Here is a 21,497-nt window from a genome sequence, read left to right on the forward strand (position 1 = left end):
CACACAAACATACAAAACAGGATTGAATATTGGAAAGTACTTCATCTCAGGATTAATTCATATCACCATTCATATACGAGGGAGTTTCATCTTCACACGACAACAGGAAGAGACAGGAAAAAAATTACTTTTATCAGACCATTGATGAGAGGAGTGTAAGTGGTCCTCCTCCTCTACTGCTGTTATGGGAGATCTTCGTGTTTCACTTAACCTAATCTAACCTAAACCTAAACCTAACCTAACCTAACCTAACCCTAACCTAACCTAAACCTAACCTAACCTAAAGCTATGAGATGAATTATAGAAAAGTATGGAAAGAAGGAAGTAAAATGTGGTTTGGGGTCAATTTAGCCAAGGTGAAGAGTCGGTCAAAGTGGTTTGCTTCAACAATGGCTTTCTTCTACGGCAGCTTCCTTCTATGGCAGCTTCCTTCTATGGCAGCTTCCTTCTATGGCAGCTTCCTTCTACGGCAGCTTCCTTCAACAGTGGCTTCCTTCTACGGCAGCTTCCTTCAACAGTGGCTTCCTTCTATGGCAGCTTCCTTCAACAGGCTTGTGCTTTCATGGCAACTCCTTCACGGCAGCTTTCTTTTCACGGCAGCTTCCTTCACGGCAGCTTCCTCTATGGCAGCTTTCTATGGCAGCTCTCACGGCAGCCTCTCACGGCATAGCCTTCACGGCAGCTTCCTCTCTACGGTATTTCTCTACGGCAGCTCCTTTCACGGCAGCCTTTCATGGTACCCTCCCCACCACCTCCCTCCCACCATCCTCCCTCCACCTCACCTTCCCTCCTCCACAGCTCTAGGAGAGGAGAAGACGTTCAGAGAAGAGAGATAGAGAGAGAGAGAGAGAGAGAGAGAAATAGAGAGAGATTATGAGAGAAGTTAGGTAAGAATATCGGCTTTGGAGATATTTAAGGCGACAAGAGAACTTTACCGGTTGTTCTCCCCGGCCTAAGGAGAGGTCATGGTAGAGGGGACACGGAGGCTCGGTGAAGGATAACACGGCTGAATGGCGGATGAGAGATATGATTTAGTAGAGGAGAAGTCTTATTGGAGGAAGTGATGGAGAGAGAGACACAGAGAGGGAGAGACACAGAGAGGGAGAGACACAGAGAGGGAGAGACACAGAGAGGGAGAGACACAGAGAGAGAGACACAGAGAGAGAGGTAGTGAAGTATCTTGAACTAACACACACATACTGACATTCCTCATCTGATCAGACTACGTAAAGGTTGGTGAGACGTGTGTTGGTGAGACGTGTGTGGTGGTGAGACGTGTGGTGGTGAGACGTGTGGTGGTGAGGCGTGTGGTGGTGAGGCTTGTAATACACTCGCTAAGAGACATTGTTTACTTTTATATTATTTTCTACGGTAACAAAGTCATCCTATGAGTGACCGATCACCGTAAACCAACAGTTACAATACTCTCGTGTTTTATAGACACTAACAGACAGTCTAACTACACACATTATAATAGACTATAAAGAATTCCACCAGTTTGAAATGCCCAGAAGATTATCTTTATAATTTACTAGAAAAATTGCCTGGCTTCGCTCGGGTTAGGTATATCTGTTTAACCTTGACTGCAAAATTTACCTTCCCTGGCCAATAGTAATACCGAGGTGCACAGCCTTGGGACCCACGTAATATTTGTGTAAGGTCTTATTACATCTCTAACTGCTTCCGTTTTGTGGCGATGACTGGAATAGACAGACAGACAGACACGTCTCTTATTATTATTATTATTATTATTATTATATACACACACACACACACACACACATTTTATATATATATATATATATATATATATATATATATATATATATATATATATATATATATATATATATATATATATATATATATATATATATATATATACTGTATATGTGTGTGTGTGTTTGTGTGTATACCTCAGTGTTAAAGTATCGTCTGTGGTACACCTTGTACGAGGGCAGATCAGGTCTGAGGATAGTCACGTAATCTGCCCCCGGACAAGGTGTGCCACACTGAGATACACTACTTCCCTTCTTTACTCTTCACGGGACAGAACTGGACACTACGGAGCATCGAGGATCAGTTCAGCTTTATCAAGAGTAGTCCAGAGTGGGAGAGCTTCGTCCTGGGTTGAAACACTCCCATTTCTCCCTGGAAATGCAAGGTGTACACGAAGCCTTTTTTATAGTACGGTTTTTACGCAGAAAAACACACAAAGCCTCTCTCTGTCGTTCTTCCCTCATCAACACGGAGTTTTATAATGTGTCTACAAGGACTCGTTAGTATCTCGTATGAATTTTTATCGTCTTTTTGTATTTTTGTTATTTAAAAAGTTCGTCCTCATGAGTGTGTGTCCCAACATAAAGTCAACATGAAAACAAACAACCTCTCCTTCTGCTCTCCCTCCACCTCCACCTACAACAAAATTTGTAAATAAAACAGCAACTTTATACAGTAGAATTTTGATACTTGTAGTAATTAAAAATGTGTTATCATTGTACAGTAAATGCAACAACTCAGTGAAATATGAATAATTATACTCGGTGGAATAAATCACAAATAAGATTGAAACAAGATTAAGGGATCTCTTTATTATCAAGAAGTATGAGAAAAAATCCCATTAAACCAGGAAAAGAAATGTAGGAAAGTGAGGCCGTACACTTTAACTCTCTCCATTCGATTCAATGAACACTCTATCTAGTGCCATTCGAAGTTCGTATTCTCAAAATTCTTTCTTTATGTCTTTCCGGTAAGTGGCGCGAGAAGAGATTTCAAATGACTCACTTCAACTCCGAATTGAAATTGGTGGTATAATGGTGAGGAAATTGTTTTAAGACTCTATTATAACCCAACTTGTTCTCTAGTTTCATGTTACCAGTACTTAACATGCTGGTGTGTGAGAGCCCTGAGCCTGGTTCTTCAAGACACGCCCTCGGTGATCGGTTAGGTAGGTGGGTTGCCCCGCGCTGCTTGGTAACTTACACAAGCTTACAAAAGTTCCTGTCATCACCTGAACAGGACGGAACAGGAGACGAAATGCGACTTTAAGCCAGTAGGAAATCCTTACCTCTATTTTGTCTATATGTTATCCTTTTATGATCTTTTACGTCGTAGTACCATAACTTTACTGTTTTTAGTTTTGTTATAACCTCCCTGGTGTTGTTTGTGGGGCCATGTACAGTACTCCCAAGAGCTTCACCTAACCCGCCCATATACCAGCCTCACCCACGGATTCATTGGCTATAACCGCTGCTGCCTGTGTTACTCTTCCTGGCCAGTACAGTAGATACTATGAGATAATTTTTCCTGGGTCGAGTTTAGGTCTGCCAGTTTCCTGTCCTTAGAGTGGAAGTGAGGGCTCAGGTTTTAGGGTAAAATGGCCAAGGGTTTGACTCAAGCCAAGCGGACACAACTTATACACGATGGTGGTAAAGTCTGCAGCCCCCAGCAGTGAGGTCAATAAGTGCAAATTCCCTTGGCATAGGTTAGGTGAAGTCATGACACTATACCGTCTACCGCTCGTGTTCCAGCTCATCTCTGTCGTGGTAAAAGCTTCATGCACTATATTTACATCCCTCATAGCTGCCTCAGAGGAATTCCACCCGTATCTTTCCCTCGTTAAAAAAGTCTGTGAAAGGTTAACTCTCGGTCTTATTGTAACAACATTAGGAGGCCACAACACTTAAGAGAAGAATGGGGTTGTTAGATGTAAAGGAAAACATTTATATCATCTTGGGGTTTAGCCGACTACCACCCTTCTTAACCCTGATTATTGTACACAGATGCAGACTTACTATGATAGGACAATATAAGACTTTACCTGTAATGTTACGACGACCACAGACCTGAGACACAGTAGAAGGCAAATTATTGTTATTCATGCGACCGGAATAGTTTAAACGCTGTACGACCTGAGGCTGTCATGCTGTGAAGGGTGCAGCATATGGCCCTCCAGCAGAGTAAGTTGCAGTAACTGACTCTTCCATCCAACAGTGGAGGCAATAACGTGGGGCTTTTCCTTACTCAAATGGGTAGAGTAGAGAGTACGGATTTTTTTTACCCTGTTGGGAATTCACCGGAAAACAGCGAGGGATCTTTAGAATTTAATTTAGTTGGAGGTGCGTTTTAAGGCCTTGAATTTTATCTTAACATTCATCTCAAGAACCACAGCCACGAGTCCGAGAATAACAAGAGGGAAAAAAAGAAAGTGAATAAACTACTCAAGTCTGGAAGGATAAGCAGGGCGATACATTATTCTGGTCTCGTAGGACAGGAGACATAGATCACTCGAATCTTTTATTTGCCACCGTGTTCTCCCTACGTCTGGTATTATAGGGCTGTGGACCGCCACGTCACCCATCAAATAAACTTATTTATTCTCTATCTGAGGCCAAATGCTCGCAGGAACAAACATTACATACAAACACGCGAAAGACACACACATACGTATCTCCAGCTGACAGTATCTATATAGAAGCAGTAACACAATAAAGACAAGGAGAAGCCCTCCGTCCCACCTCAATTTGTCCAAAGTTTGGTGGAGGAGCCTCAATAAAGTTATGTGGGCAGGCTGGGCGTCCTGGCCCGCCCTCACCACCACAATTTGTGGCCGTCGATTGGAGTTGGGAAAGATATTGTGAAATTCTGAGAAATAATGGAAAATAATGGATTGCTGCTGGGAAATAGTGGCAAATAATGGAAGAAATTTCAGAGAAAGTTGAAAGTTTCGTAAGAAATATGAAGATAATTACTGAGAGGCAGAAAAAGAATAAATGGATGATAGACAACATTAAGAAGAAGGAAAGCTACAATAAAAACTAACTGAGGAGCAACAAGAAACTGGACAATAAGATGATGCTTTAAGGAAAATTGTGTAAAAATAAAATTGAAAATGTTCGCAATCCTTAGAGACAAACGTTACGATTTGGGTGTAAATGTTGTAAGTCATTAAGAGATTCCCAAGTTCACTCGCTGCCAAGAAACATAACTTAATTACTTCTTCATGAACGGCTTGTGGTGCAGCTACAGCCGGTGCAGGGGAAGTACTTCCTTTACTCATTAAACTAACATTTTCCTCCTAACACACAAGACACATTTACACTCAACACTTTCCAGCGGCGTTTATATAACACCACCATTGTTGGCGCGGACGGATGTGTTACACGAAACATATTACTCTTTTAGTGAAGACTTGTGTAAAAATATTATGTATGTTTGTGTGTGTGTGTGTGATATGTATATGTATAAAAAAAATTCCAGCTCGCTGTTTCTTCATAAAAATACTTCATATATTGATTCACACAGCACGACACCCCCTCCTAAATGGTCATGTTTAACATACATATCCCTCACTCCGAGACATCACCAAGTAGGTAAGGACAAGTTAGAGTCATCCAGAACCTACACGCTCTCGTATGTCACCCACCTGTGTCACCATAACTCTACCATGAAACTACCATAACTCTGCCATAACGCTACCATAACCCTACCATGAAACTACCATAACCCTGCCATAACCCTGCCATAACGCTACCATAACGCTACCATAACGCTACCATAACCCTACCATGAAACTACCATAACCCTGCCATAACCCTGCCATAACGCTACCATAACGCCACCATAACGCTACCATAACGCTACCATGAAACTACCATAACCCTGCCATAACGCTACCATAACGCTACCATGAAACTACCATAACCCTGCCATAACGCTACCATAACGCTACCATAACACTACCATAACGTTACCATAACACTACCATAACGCCACAATATCGCTACCATAACCCTACCATAAAGAACTCTATCATAACTTTACAATGGTGTGTGTGTATGTGTGTGTGTGTGTGTGTGTGTGTGTGTGTGTGTGTGTGTGTGTGTGTGTATCAATGGGTTTCTTAAGATCCTAACATAAAAGGTTTGTGATAAGAGTATTGGTTGGCCAGAAAGACAGATAAAGGGAGAGGGAATGAGAAACAGAGAGAGAGAGAGAGAGATAAATAGAGGGAAGGAAAGGGGAACATCACAGCTGAGGAATGAGGTACTTTGTGTGTGTGTGTGTGTGTGTGTGTGTGTGTGTGTGTGTGTGTTCAGATCGTCCGGCTCTTCCATGAGGATATTATGGGTTCAGTCGTCGCCAACAGAAATGTCACACAGAAACACCCGCCATCTTCACTGGACAGAGACAGGGCTGCGTTGTAGTCCTGGTCAGCGTTTTTTTTCCTCAAGATGGTCCTTAACCACGCCACTAAGGAAGCAGAGAAGCTGTTTTATATCTGACACAGGGGCGATGGGTTCGTCCTCGAGGTGAGAGGAGTTAGAACGAAGACCAAGATAAAGATATATCTCTTACGTGAAGCTCCTGTGGCCACGTCGTGTAAACTGAAGAAACATCTATTTTTCTCTTTTACAAACATGACCTCCAGGAGTATGTGTGGCCTCAAACATAACCCATAGAAATGTGTGTGGCCTCAAACATAGCCTTCAGCAGTATGACCACAACAACCTTTATTAGTATGGCCACAAACAATGATATATTGAGGGAGCTAGGAGAGTAGGTCAGCACAGGCTTTCACCGTTCACAAGGTCTTCCAAACAGCCTGTAATCACCAATAAGACTCAAGGAATTGTGGCCACTTGTAAGAGAAGACACAACAGCGAACACTCCAACAACAAGAAAATTAACAATAACAAACTTCATGTCCTATAAATATTCCAAATTTTAAATCTTCTCATTACAGTGTACAGGAGAGTTATGTCTGTGTGTGAGTATTTGAGCAAATCTGAATATTAATGTGTCTTCTTGTGTAGGTCTGTGTTTCAGTGCCCTCCTGTATTTATATAAGAGGCCATCTGTATGTGTGTATATCCCTTCCTATGTGTAATCCAGTTTATTTTATTTTTTTTTCCTGGAGTATAATGTTGCCTGCGAATCTTTGCTTCCTCACGTATGTCCTTTCTATGCATGAACTTCTTTCTTTACTAGACATGCACAAGTAGACACGTCCATGTTGAATACCCTTTTCACTTTTACTATACTGCATACAATCTCCTTTCCTCTCTGATATACACTCAAAATATCTCGTTTTCCTTATTTACAATACATATAAAAATTCCTCCCATCCCCCATTTGCAATACGCATAAGATTCCACTCCCCTTTTGCAATAAACATGAAATTCCCCCTTCTGTTCTCCACCCTTGTTCACCCCCCGCCAACTCCCCCTCGTCCCACTTTGCAATTACAAGTGTCGCTCTCTTAATGGCCGACCATTATATCCAGACACTGTCAACTAACGGAGCAAAAACAAACAAAGGAAACAAAAAAAATCATTCATTCATAAAATATTTCTTTGTTTTTTTTCGTGTGGTCGTGTAAAAAAAAACTACCATCTGAATGACTCGGGAAAATATAACGTGTTCTTTTGTGCTGATAAAATGGCACAGAGGTGGATATTGTGTAGTAATGGTGACATAGAGGTGGATATTGTGTAGTAATGGTGACACAGAGGTGGATATTGTGTAGAGTAATGGTGGTACAGGTGGATATTGTGTAGAGTAATGGTGCAGGATAGTGAGAGCGAAAACATATTACTTATCCCACTTGTGTTTTTTATGTATGTATGTATGTATGTATGTATGTATGCATGTATGTATGTATGTATGTATGTATGTCGGCAGTGTCAGCAGCGAATGTCAGTCTCATGTTGGCTTATAAACACTGACTCCCACATATCCCACTTTAGTCTTTATATTAAAAAAAAAGTCACGAATACCAACACAAAAAGAGAGGCAGACAGACAGCGAAACAGACCGACAGACAGACCGACGGACAGACAGACAGACATACCGACGGACAATCAGACAGACCGACGGACAGACAGACAGATAAAACGCACCAACATAGTTTTTTCTGTTGATGTTTTAATCCCGAGAAATTTTTTGACGTCAAATTTTAAATCATATCGGGAGGAAAAAAAATCTAACACGTGTTTTTCTTTCTATATATAGTGACTAAAAAAATCAAACAAAAGTATATTAGTTAATTACAGGTATTTTTCATCTCAATACAGGTATATATCGCTGAAAAACAAAATCCTGAAGGCATAGTTTTACCCTGACGGTGTTTCAATCACAGTATGGTTTGACTTGTCATAAAAAAAAAACAGTTTGGAGAATTTAATTTCCATGCAGAGTTGGTTCCAGTGGTGCCAAAGTACTGACAGTTGTTGGATACATACCTGTATATCAATCACGTCATCGTTGGCAACCCTGCTGGTGTACAATTGAGCATCCTGGAAAAAAAATATAAGTATAAATTCAATAAAAATACATTAATCTTGACTAAGCTTTTTTATCATACTAGGAAAAACAAATTAAAATTATGTATGTTAGTTATTTTACTAGAAAAGAAACGCAATTATACATACATACATACATACATACATACATACATACATACATACATACATACATACATACATACATACATACATATATACATACATATATGAGATAGAAGATAACACTAGATGCTAACTATATAATGGGTCTTAATCCTAAAGAAAGTATTAAAAGGAAATAACATATTGTACTGTGTGTTTGTGGGTCTGGAGACAGATTACCAAGAGAAGGAGTCTATTGGTACCTAAGGAAGAGGGAATAACACGAATGATAAGACAAGAGGTAAGGAAAAAGGTACCATCCATCACCCTCACCCTTCCATCCACCCCACCTCCCCCTCACCCTTCCATCCTCCCCCCACTCCCCCTCACCCTTCATCCCCCCACTCCCCCTCACCCTTCCATCCTCCCCACCTCCCCCTCACCCTTCATCCTCCTCACCCCTCCCTCACCCTTCCATCCACCCCACCTCCCCCTCACCCTTCCATCCTCCCCCCACTCCCCCTCACCCTTCATCCCCCCACTCCCCCTCACCCTTCCATCCTCCCCACCTCCCCCTCACCCTTCATCCTCCTCACCCCTCCCTCACCTATCCTGGGAGGTAGGGAATAGTACCTAACCTAACTTAACCTAACCTAACCTAACCTAACCTAATCAAAAGCGAAGAATATTTTTATCAGACGCCAGAAAGTCATGTCAGCAATGGCTTTCAATAAGAGTAATCGTATAAAACATCAAACTTATATCAGTGAATGGAGATCAGTAATAACAAGTGATTAAATACAATGAGTCATAATTATGAACAACCTCCCTTAGTCTCCCTAAACTAACAATAACTTATTATTAAAAATTATAAAAAAAATATGAAAAATGAAAAGAGACTGACCATTATAAACCAGGTCGGGAAGTATGACAAATTTAACACGTGATGACATTTTAGAAGAGCGACAAAGTTGATTTAATCTGCATAAGTTGGGAGAGAACTGTCAGTTGAAGTAAGAGAGAGAGAGAGATAGAGAGAGAGAGAGGGGGGGGAGAGATATTTGGAGATGATGAAGCAGGATTGTTAGTATTAGTGAGGGGGAGGAATCGACCTCAACCCTAACCTGGAACAGGGCGCCAGGGACCTGTAGGTGAGGTGACCAGGGCGCCAGGGACCTGTGGGTGAGGTGACCACGGCGCCAGGGACCTGTAGGTGAGGTGACCACGGCGCCAGGGACCTGTAGGTGAGGTGACCACGGCGCCAGGGACCTGTAGGTGAGGTGACCAGGGCGCCAGGGACCTGTAGGTGAGGTGACCAGGGCGCCAGGGACCTGTGGGTGAGGTGACCAGGGCACCAGGGACCTGTGGGTGAGGTGGCCAGGGCGCACTTGAGAGACCTGTAGGTGGTGACCAGGGACCTGTGGGTGAGGTGACCAGGGCACCAGGGACCTGTGGGTGGTGACCAGGGCGCCAGGGACCTGGGTGAGGTGACAGAGCACCCAGGGACCTGTGGGTGGGGGTGACCAGGGCGCCAGGGACCTGTAGGTGAGGTGGCCAGGGCACCAGGGACCCTAACCAGGTGAGGTGACCAGGGCGCCATGGACCTGGAGGTGAGGTGACTATCAGCACCAGGGACCTGTGGGTGTGAGGTGACCAGGGCGCCAGGGACCTGTAGGTGAGGTGACCACGGCACCAGGGACCTGTAGGTGAGGTGACCAGGGCGCCAGGGACCTGTAGGTGAGGTGACCAGGGCACCAGGGACCTGTAGGTGAGGTGACCAGGGCACCAGGGACCTGTAGGTGAGGTGACCAGGGCGCCAGGGACCTGTAGGTGAGGTGACCAGAGACCAGGACGCCAGGGAATTAATACCTATGGCAGGATGGTCATAAATAGGATGTATGGTATTACGGTTCCTATAAACCACTTTGGGTTGGACCGTCAGACTAATAAATTAATCGGCTTATAGAGGGTCAGTGATTTGTGCCTTAATTCTCATATAAGACCTGATTACTGATTCAACTATTTTGTTTATCAGAGATACAAAGATGTTTAACATTTCCTTATGGTAAATTACAGAATGATTTTGTTCTGTACCTCATTAAATTAATTAATATTTGCCGTCAATTTACTTTTTTAAATTATTTTTTTGTGATAATATGTCTATGCACAGTATTGCCAACGATGATATAATTCACACCTTTAAATAATAATACATCCTGAGATTTTTCCTTAAAAAAATCACACAGAAAAACCCCTAGATATTTTCCTAACATTTTTCCACCTTTACTCATATCTGCAAAAATTATTACATTTTGGGAATAGAATTTTTCCTTTTGTTGTTTTTTCCGTAAAAGAAAAATGCTGCTGTCCGTGATTTTTATTCCTTGATTATTTTCACTGAGGCATTTATATCATCCAGAGTTGATTCATGATGGCTGCCACAACAAACTCAACAAACTAACAGCCCGTGGCGTCATGGGGAAGACTAGGTGAGAGCGTCTTCCGTTTAATAGACTTGGAAACGTTTAATAGACTTGCAAACGTTTAATAGATTGGAAACGTTTAATAGACTTGCAAACGTTTAATAGATTGGAAGCGTTTAATAGACTTGGAAACGTTTAATAGATTTGGAAACGTTTAATAGACTTGCAAACGTTTAATAGATTGGAAGCGTTTAATAGACTTGGAAACGTTTAATAGATTTGGAAACGTTTAATAGGCTTGGAAACGTTTAATAAACTTGGAAACGTTTAATAGACTTGTAAACGTTGAATAGACTTGGAAACGTTTAATAGACTTGGAAACGTTTATTGAACGTCGGTAATGTCAGCAGCGAATGTCAGTCTCTGTTGACTTATCAAATGCTCTAAAACTGACGTCAGCAGGAATGTCAACAGATTTTCAGCAGTATATGTACTGTAAGTAGTGGCTGTCAGCAGCAAAATGTCAGCAGCAAATGTCAGCAGAATATCAGCTGTAGATGTCAGTAGCGTAAATAAATAATCTAAATAATACAATGTGACAGAATTACTGACCGCAAAAAACGTATATACCGCCCGAATTTACAATGTATTTTTTTAATTTATTAAAAGACAAAATGATAATACTTGAGGGATAACTATCATAAATGAGCCTGAAAAATTTGACAAATTTAACACAAGGATGATATTTTTGAAGAGCTGGAAGTTGATGAATCTTCGGTATAAGTTGGGAGAGAACTGTCATCTGAAGTGAAGGAGAGAGAGAGAGAGAGAGAGAGAGAGAGAGAGAGAGAGAGAGAGAGAGAGAGAGAGAGAGAGACTAATGAATAACGTAAAGGGATATAAGAGGGGGACCATATAATTGGGCATGATGAAGCACAATTATCAGTGCGAGTGAAGGGGAGGATAAGACCTCACCCCCGACCTATGAGAGGAAGCGGGTAGTGTTCAGGGCGCCAGGAACCTGTAGGGGTAGTGACCAGGACGCCAGAGACCTGTAGGGGTAGTGGTCAGGGCACCAGGGACCTGTAGGGGAAGTGGCTAGAGTGCCATGGACCTATAGGGGTAGTGGTCAGGACGTCAGGGACCTGTAGGGATATTGACAGGGACGCCAGAGACCTGTAGGGGTAGTGGTCAGGGCACCAGGGACCTGTAGGGGAAGTGGCTAGGGTGCCATGGACCTATAGGGGTAGTGGTCAGGGCACCAGGAACGTGTATGGATGGTGACCATTACGCCATGAACCTGTAGGGTAAGGCTGGGGCCTATTTGATGTACGGGTTCAGTAACGAGGACTTATATGATTAACGCTAGTGTCTCGACCGACCTGCTTATTGATGCCACTCGAGACCAAGGCGGGATTTACTCTGGGATTAATATATGAACCCAACTGGAAGGGCATTTTGGATTAATATAACATGACTTCCATTAGGGAGATCCTAGGATTAATGCGCTGTTCTTGCTAGTGTTTACGTTGGGACCCCTGTGTAAGCCTCGACTGAAGGGCTGGTGATTGATTGATTGAAACATTTTATTTAGCCAGAAAAATACAGATACAGAGTGGATAATAACAACAATATTAACACGGCTGAGCCAGTTGAGAACCTGAGCTCTCTTTGAGGCACCTGATATATACAATACATTTATCTCAAGGAAGTATTATGTAACATTTAGTATCATCTGGAATAGTACAATAGCATGGTGGTAATAAGAACATCTCATAATGTTATCACGGTTATCACTTCAATATTTATTTATTTTATTATTTATTATTTTTATTTATTTATTTATTTATTTATTTATACATACATATACACATACATATACATATACACACACACACACACACACACACATATATATATATATATATATATATATATATATATATATATATATATATATATATATATATATATATATATATATATATATATATATATATATATATTTCATGTAAATCCACAATGAAAACGTGGTTGAAGCTAGTTTGATTATGAATTAAATCAATAAACCTTAGTGATGGTCAGTTCAAACTGATAATATGTTACATAAATTTATTTGTCAGTGGCCCAAGGTTAAAACTGCTTTGAAAACCTTTTGATCTTGATGTATGACAGTTTTTTGTGGGTCCTTTTTTCTGACCTGACCTGTCCAGTCACGTCACCACCTTTCTTAAGCTCCTCACGGTTGTGTTGGTGTGGGGATTAGTGGATGTCAATATTATGACATGACCTCATGTTTTAGGCCCTGTATATTTAGCTTCTCTGTCCATAGTAATTAGAGTTGCCTGAAGATGTCTGAATAAAGACGAAAGCTAAGGTACCTGTTGTTTCCATTTTCCCGTGTGATTTTATCAAGATATATATATATATATATATATAACACATATACATACATACACAAACATAAAGTATATTAGAACATAGGTATTGGCCTGGGTTGTACAGTAATGGATTGAACAAGGGATGAGCTGTCAGGATTATGCCTTCCTGTAGTTGTAATTATATTTTGTGCAATGTTAATTACTTATTTATTTACATGATAATTTTGGATCGAAACGGATTTGATGGTACAATAAAAGCAGGTACTGTAAATATGGTAAGTGTTACAAGAAATATTAATGCTTAGACAATAGATATTTTTTATGAGATGATTTAAAGGAAGGGCGTAGTCTTTGCTCGGATGGGTGGGGGTAAGTTGTTCCACACCTTCACTGTGATATTTTATGGAGTTCTGGGACTGGAAGGAGCGCATGGGGTGGTCTTAGGCAAACAGGACAACAAGTTGTATCTCTGATTATTCCGGAACTGGAAGTAGTGTGTCAAGCAAATGATTGATAGATTTGGCAAACCAAAGGACACAGCAGTGGGTGTTAATATCCTCGAATTTTAAAATTTCAATAAAAGCAAATTTTTTTTCGTTTTGTGTGTGATCTGTTTTTTTCAAGTAGGTCATTGTCCGGCACAACTCTCTTTTTGTACGTAACGAATGTGTGTTTTTGAAGAGCCGGAAGGACCCCCATTGTGTGTGATGATATATCAGGTGTTGGTAAACAGAATCATGATGGAATTTTTTTCGTGCTGTGAGTGAGTGACTGTCAAGTGTGATACATATTCTGCACTGTTTATTGATTTTACGGTGAATGGCTCTACGCATGTGGTTTCTCCAGTTAAGTTTCTCATCAACAATAACTCCGAGGAATTTAGTATTTTGTTCACGTTTGAGGATTGTATTACCTGCAAAGGTACAGGGGTTCAAGTCTGGAAGTAAGTTTTCTTCTGTGAAAGATCGTGTAGTGGGTTTTCTCAAGGTTTTAAGGTCAGTTTATTACTTATTACCCAAGTCCCACTTTACTTGAATTCAGTGTTCATAGTTCTCATCAAGGAATGGTGGTCTGAGTTGCTGGCAAAGATCACTGCTCGTCTCTAAATAAGTTGTATTTTATTAGTGAGCTGGCGTGGACTATATATGTTTCTGCTACTTAAAAACAGTATGGACCGAGAATTGACCCTTGGGGACTCCGCACAAATTCAGCGAGGAAGTCAGATTGGTGGATATTATAACAAGACACCTGCATCTGGACGAATGTGAGGAGTAGAACCAATTGTGGGACTTGCCCCTAACGCCGTAAATATTCAACCTTTGAAGAAAGGAGGGATAGACATGGTCGACAGTATCGAAGGGCTTTAGAGGTCCAAAGAATATGTGACTGTGGGCACTAGAGCTGTCACCAAAGGAATTTAAGATGTCGTGGTAAAGGATAGCAGAGCATTCTCAGTCGACCTTCTAGCTCTAAATCCAAACTGGGAGTCTGTAAAAGATGTTGTGGGCATGCAGGAAGGAATTTGATCACATACTTCAGCTCTTCCAACCCTTACTCCAAGGTTGGGAGGCCTGATATGAAGTAGTTCTTGAAGAACTTGTACTGAATTTTTTTATATGCCGGGTGGACTTTAGCAATTTTCAGTTTATCAGGAGACTTTACCACTAGTGAAGAGGAGTTACAAATGTGTAGGGAACAGAACATTAATAATAAATTGGGCCATTTTTCTTAATGATGCTCATTGGATATATATTATCTTCGCCTGCTGCTGCATCTTCAGACATTTTGCAGTGGCCAATGGTGTAGCTCCTAGAATTTCTCATGTGTTGATCAGGGATGCTCTCTGCAAGATTTTTGCCAACATTAATAAAATATTCATTTGGAGGATGAGTTGGCAATGGGGGGTTCCGTTACTCGCTGAATCTGACTTTTATCATAAAAAGCTGAGCTGGAGGCGAAGGCTGGTGTTCCTGTTCTGAATAAATTTATGACATTTCCAGGTTTTTCTTACTGTCGCCTGATGCTGACTGGGTTTATTTATTATAACTAGTTTGCTCTGGTATTTCTAACTGCTTGTATTTACTCTATTTCTGATGCTTCACAGTAGCATCACCGAAGAGACTGTAGGTCTTTTTGCAAATTCCTTTGGGTTTGTGTTTTTCTTTTATCATTATCTTAAATTTCGCTTGTGATCTGGGTTTAGAAATAGATACAGTTTTTTCACTGACAGTCTTGAGCGGAAACATTTATCAAAGCAACAACTGTAAAGAGTTTTGTTTATGAAGTTGAGACTCGAGGTGATTATTTCCACGTAAGCTTAGTAGGATAATATGTTAGGGGCCCTGAGATTATAGGTGAATGTTGAGTGATTTAGTGAACTTTGGCAGGAGTGTGTGTGTGTGTGTGTGTGTGTGTGTGTGTGTGTGTAACCTACGTGTCTGAACGGTGTTAAGAGTGAATCACAAACAGGAATTTAAGGTTAACGACCGTATAACTTATTTTATCTTTTAACCCAAATTATTTTCTTCCTCTAAAATTCCTTGATAAAAATGTATGCATAACACCAGCACACACACACACACACACACACACACACACACACACACACACACACACACACACACTATAACTTTAAGACAAACGCCCACATAATAACATCCAGCCATTCACTGGTTGACCATCTGTTGTTAAGATAAACTTAATTATGCTACGGTAACTCTCGTAAACATGTACCCGGCTGGCTGGGACACCTGTGAAGGAGGTGACCGCTGCCTCCTATATAATTAACTGCCACAGTTGTTGCTACCTGGAAATATATATTAATAATATGTAAGGGTACGTTTACCGGAAAAATATGTAAATGGTTGACACAATAATCCCACCTGCACAAAAGGAGACGGTGTAGTCGGCACCCATCACCCCAGTGCCGCTCACAGTTAGATACTAGGAGTGCCCGGAATTATACCAGTGATTATAATGGTGAAAGCGATCCCTTTTATCCACTCCAGAGCAGCAAACCGATCAGTAGCAAGGTAAGTGAAGAAGAATGATGATTATATTATGGAAGAAGTGATTTGTACCAGGGTGTACTGAACTAGTGATAAGAAATGATGTAACTATGGTGTTTCTGAGTCTCAGGACCACTCTCAGTGTATTGTTTTTTGAACATAATTTGGGACGAATGTAATGATTAATTATTATTGGGACATTAATATATTTTTCCATCTTTACTAAGTCATTAACAACATAATCTCGGAAAACGAATAATTAAGGTTGATAGCGGGCGCTGTAGTGATGGAAGGCGCTGCAGTGATGGAAGGCGTTGTAGTGATGGAAGGAGCTGTAGTGATGGAAGGAGCTGTAGTGATGGAAGGCGCTGTAGTGATGGAAGGCGCTGTAGTGATGGAAGGCGCTGTAGTGATGGCAGGCGCTGTAGCTGGTGATGGCGGGCGCTGTAGTGATGACGGGCGCTGTAGTGATGGAACGCGCTGTAGTGATGGCAGGCGCTGTAGTGATGGCGGGCGCTGTAGTGATGGCGGGCGCTGTTGTGATGGAAGGGCTGTAGTGATGGAAGGCGCTGTAGTGATGGCGGGCGCTGTAGTGATGGAAGGCGCTGTAGTGATGGCGGGCGCTGTGGTGATGGCGGGCGCTGTAGTGATGGAAGGCGCTGTAGTGATGGCGGGCGCTGTTGTGATGGAAGGCGCTGTAGTGATGGAAGCGCTGTAGTGGTGTGAGTTAATGGTATTACATTGGGGTATTAAAGCTGCTGAGTGTGTTAGCCACTACTGTGGTGGTGCCGGAGTACTATTATAGTGCTGGTGTGGTACTATCAGGATAACGCTGTGATACTACTGTGGTTTTGTGGTGCTACCAAGGTGGTGCTGTGGTACTGCTATGGTGGTACGACTGTGGTGGTGTGACTTTATTACTTGTGCGTATATATCATTTCATGGTTAAAGAGGAAGGTGTTATGTACTCTCTCTCTCTCTCTCTCTCTCTCTCTCTCTCTCTCTCTCTCTCTCTCTCTCTCTCTCTCTCTCTCTCTCTCTCTCTCTCTCTCTCTCTCTCTCTCTCTCTCGCGTGTGACTTAGCACTCTTGGCTCCCGAAACAAAATTAGCCCTTTGCATAAAAACAAAACAATAAACCATTCAACATAAAAGGAAATTTCTAAATCAAATTACAAGACTGACAAAGATTCCCAGTCGTTATGTGACAATAGTTATTTTTTTTTAGTCTTTATTTATGCACAGAGTTCTGAGAATAACATTAAACACAACACGAAGTTCGACGCGACACACACCAGCAGCTGCATAATGGCGAGGTACGTTACTCTTAACCCTGTAAAATATCTGGAGAATTAAGGCACCATTTGTGTGATTTACTTACAGGTTTGAGTGATAACGTGTGTGGGGGGTGTGGGGTGGAAATGTTGTGTGTGTGGGAGGGTGTCAGGGTTTTGTGTGGGAGGGGTGTTGTGTTTGCAGGGGTGTTTGTGGGGTGTGTGGGGGAGGGTGTGTGTGGGGAGTGTTTGTGTGGGGAGGTGTGTGTGGGGATGGTGTGTATGTGGGGGTGTGTGTGGGGAGGGTGTGTGTGTGGGGGTGTGTGTGGGGAGGGTGCGTGTGGGGGGAGGGTGTGTGTGGGAGAGGCGTGTGTGGGGAGTGTTTGTGTGGGGAGATGTGTGGGGAGTGTTTGTGTGGGGAGGGTGTGTGTGGGGACAGTGTGTGGGGAAGTGTGTGTGGAGTGGTGTGTGTGGGGAGGGTGTGTGTGGGGGTGTTTGTGTGGGAGGTGTGTGTGGGGACGGTGTGTGTGGGGAAGTGTTTGTGTGGGGGTGTGTGTGGGGAGGGTGTGTGTGGGGGAGGGAGGGTGTGTGTGTGTGTGTGTGTGTGTGTGTGTGTGTGTGTGTGTGTGTGTGTGTGTGTGTGTGTGTGAACCGTGCCATGTAGTTCGTTTCATGACTGGTATAATGTATGGGATAGATTGGGGTTTCATTTTCCTTGTACCAGCCTACCAGCACCACCAGTAAACAATTACAGCCGACGACGATGATCTTATAGGTAAACTGTTGGGAGGGCTTTATCGGCCCTATAATTAAACAACATCTTCCTTGAAGAGGTCGTCGTGTTTCAACCCCAGTTTTAAACTAAATGAGTCTGAGGGACACCGCAGTACAGGAATTAAACGAGGGGGATGTGGGGTGAGATTAACTAATTCCAATAAAATTAATTTATAATATGGAATTAGTTAAACCTATACACCAACACAACTCTGCGGTGTCCCGAGACTCATTTGTAAAACTCAGTTAATTTGTTTTAACTCTTCTGAGCGTTAGCCTCCTCGTTCTGGATAATACTTATTGGGAATTATAAAGAATTTTTTTGGCTAGTTCCAATCCGTCGTAAGATCATATACTTTAAATGTACAGGTTCGCTGTACACTGTAAACCGATGCTAGAACTAACTGATCCATTTGTACCAGAACACAGCAGTATTGAACAGTGAGTTAAAAGCGTTCATTGAATATATATATATATATATATATATATATATATATATATATATATATATATATATATATATATATATATATATATATATATATATATATATGAAATTAAATCATTTGATGAGCCATTGTTAACACGTTCATCTGGCAAAGTGCTCCTCACAATCACTTGTCTCCCAGGTTTATGACATTGATTTTTTTGGCTCTAGTTTTGAATATTATTAAATCACGAAATAATATGCTTAGAAACATGTATTTCAAAATAGTTACTGTATATTACACACACACACACACACACACACACACACACACACACACACACACACACACACACACACATACACACTGATCATGCTGATAAAGAACGTTCACATAAACATTACACGATGTTTATTATATTAATTAATTACTGGGATCATTATTATTAATATTAATACTGTAGTTAATGAGGTTAATAGATTTACTATTATTACTACTATAAATAATTACATTATTAATATCATGTTAATTATTATTATTATTATTATTATTATTATTATTATTATTATTATTATTATTATTATTATTATTATTATTATTATTATTATTATTATCATTATTATTATCATCATCATCATCATCATCATCATCATCATCATCATCATCATCATCATCATCATCATCATCATCATCATCATCATCATCATCATCATCATCATCATCATCATCATCATCATCATTATTATTATTATGCGTCTGTATACAACAAGGTCACCATTATCGATGAATACAGTGAACATCGATGATAACTGTAGTTTATGTGTGAAAAGTGGATCTTAATGCAGTAGGTCATCACTCACCCAGAAAGGAATTATTCACGTATCCATAAGTGAATTATTTACTATCCTCAACATAATATTTCAATACAAGAACACTAAGTTTGGGTGACTGTCTGGCTGTTGGGAAGTTTAACACTGGATTCTTATCATTTCAATATATTTTGTGTTCCAATTTTTGCCTTTATAAGATTAAGATTTCTTTTTTTACATTTTGCAGCAGTAAATTTGACCTTGACCCCATGACATAATACTATGTACACGTCTTTATTTGGTGATATGATCCATCCACCAATGGTGTAGTGTCTTAGGCAGTGTTCAACCTTCTCAACACATTTCAAGTTTGTCATCTGAAATGACACAACTATTACAGGTATACAAGTATATTACAGTAATAATTACAGTCACACTACGATCACAATCAGTATAGCGAATAAAGCACATTAACTGAACCCTGTTGTAAGATCCGTGGATTCGTCAGTGCAATCCATAGCAGGGACTTTCCTGACCTTTTCTGCTAGCTGCACAAGCAACTTTTCAGCACTCATCAACGTCCGTCGTTCAATTGTTGTGGCTGAAAGGGGACCTCATTCGGGTTCGTAGCAGCACTTTCACCAAACACTTCTTCCGAAGGATGTTCATCGCTGGTACGATGATTTCTTCACCTTCTGTGAAAGGTTTCTTTTTGGAAAGCAAACAAGTACACTACTTTCAAAGATGCAGTGACGAAATTGATATCTGATGTCGCCTTGTAGTGTTCTTCAAACCTTCGCAAAGACTGACCCTTCTTGTGGAGCAAGCTTTCATTATACAGTAAGTCTGCAGCTTACTCTGAAGATTAGAATGTCTCTCCAGGCGACAGCAAGGCTGCTTGGCACCAGGCATTGTTTGGACATCATTTTGGGGCATAGCAGACACGATGCTGCTGGATGCTCCTCCTTTTCCTAGTCAGTCAAATGAAATCCATACTTGACGTAAGCTGCACTCCATTTCCTTCGTTGCCGTAAATTTCGCCTTTTTCTTCGGCTAGTCTGCAGTACTGCCAATCGCATGTAACGTGTTAAGCGGGTCACAGCTACTCCTGGGTCAGGCGCGAGGTCACAGTAGTTCGACGAGTCAAACTAGTAAGTAGTTTGGGTCACAGTACTGTGACCAGGGTCATAGGTTGGGAACACTGACTCTATACCATTGTACTAGCAGCAGCCGGCATGTTTCTCACCCTCACGCACCCCAGGTTAAGATCCACTTGTTCACACCACCATCCAAGGCGCTTCACCTTCTGAATTATTATTTTTTCATACACAACACCAGTTTGAAGCTAAATTTTCGTTGATAACACCATATAATTAAAAGACAACAATAATAATAATAATAACAATAATAATAATAATAATAATAATAATGATAATAATAATAATAATAATAATAATAATAATAATAATAATAATAATAATAATGATAATAATAATAATAATAATAATAATAATAATAATAATAATAATAATAATAATAATAATAATAATAATAATAATAATGATAATAATAATAATAATAATAATAATAATAATAATAATAATGATAATGATAATAATAATAATAATAATAATAATAATAATAATAATAATAATAATAAATCACTAATGTTCCCTGAAGTGTAAAGGGTTCACATGACCTTCAATATATTAAACAACTTTCACTATACTGTGATTGTACCAAAAGTTTTTCTTCTCTCTTGGATTATATTATAACAACACTATACTCCTACCAACTATGGTTTGCCCCCCCAGCAAGACACGGTGTCACCATCTAAGCCGGAAATATGAAGGTAATCCTCAGCTGAAGACACTGAATTTGTGCTTTCCTCTGGCCCATCCATCACGGGAAAAATGTGTATACGTGTAAGAAGAAAAATACCCCCAAGTCTTGGGGATCCACCGCCACTCTCGGGATACACTGAGACCAAGTTTTACGCTCCGGGGTACAGCGGG

This window comes from Homarus americanus, unplaced genomic scaffold (assembly GCF_018991925.1).
Source record: "Homarus americanus isolate GMGI-L3 unplaced genomic scaffold, GMGI_Hamer_2.0 scaffold36188, whole genome shotgun sequence".
In the NCBI taxonomy this organism is placed as follows: Eukaryota; Metazoa; Arthropoda; class Malacostraca; order Decapoda; family Nephropidae; genus Homarus; species Homarus americanus.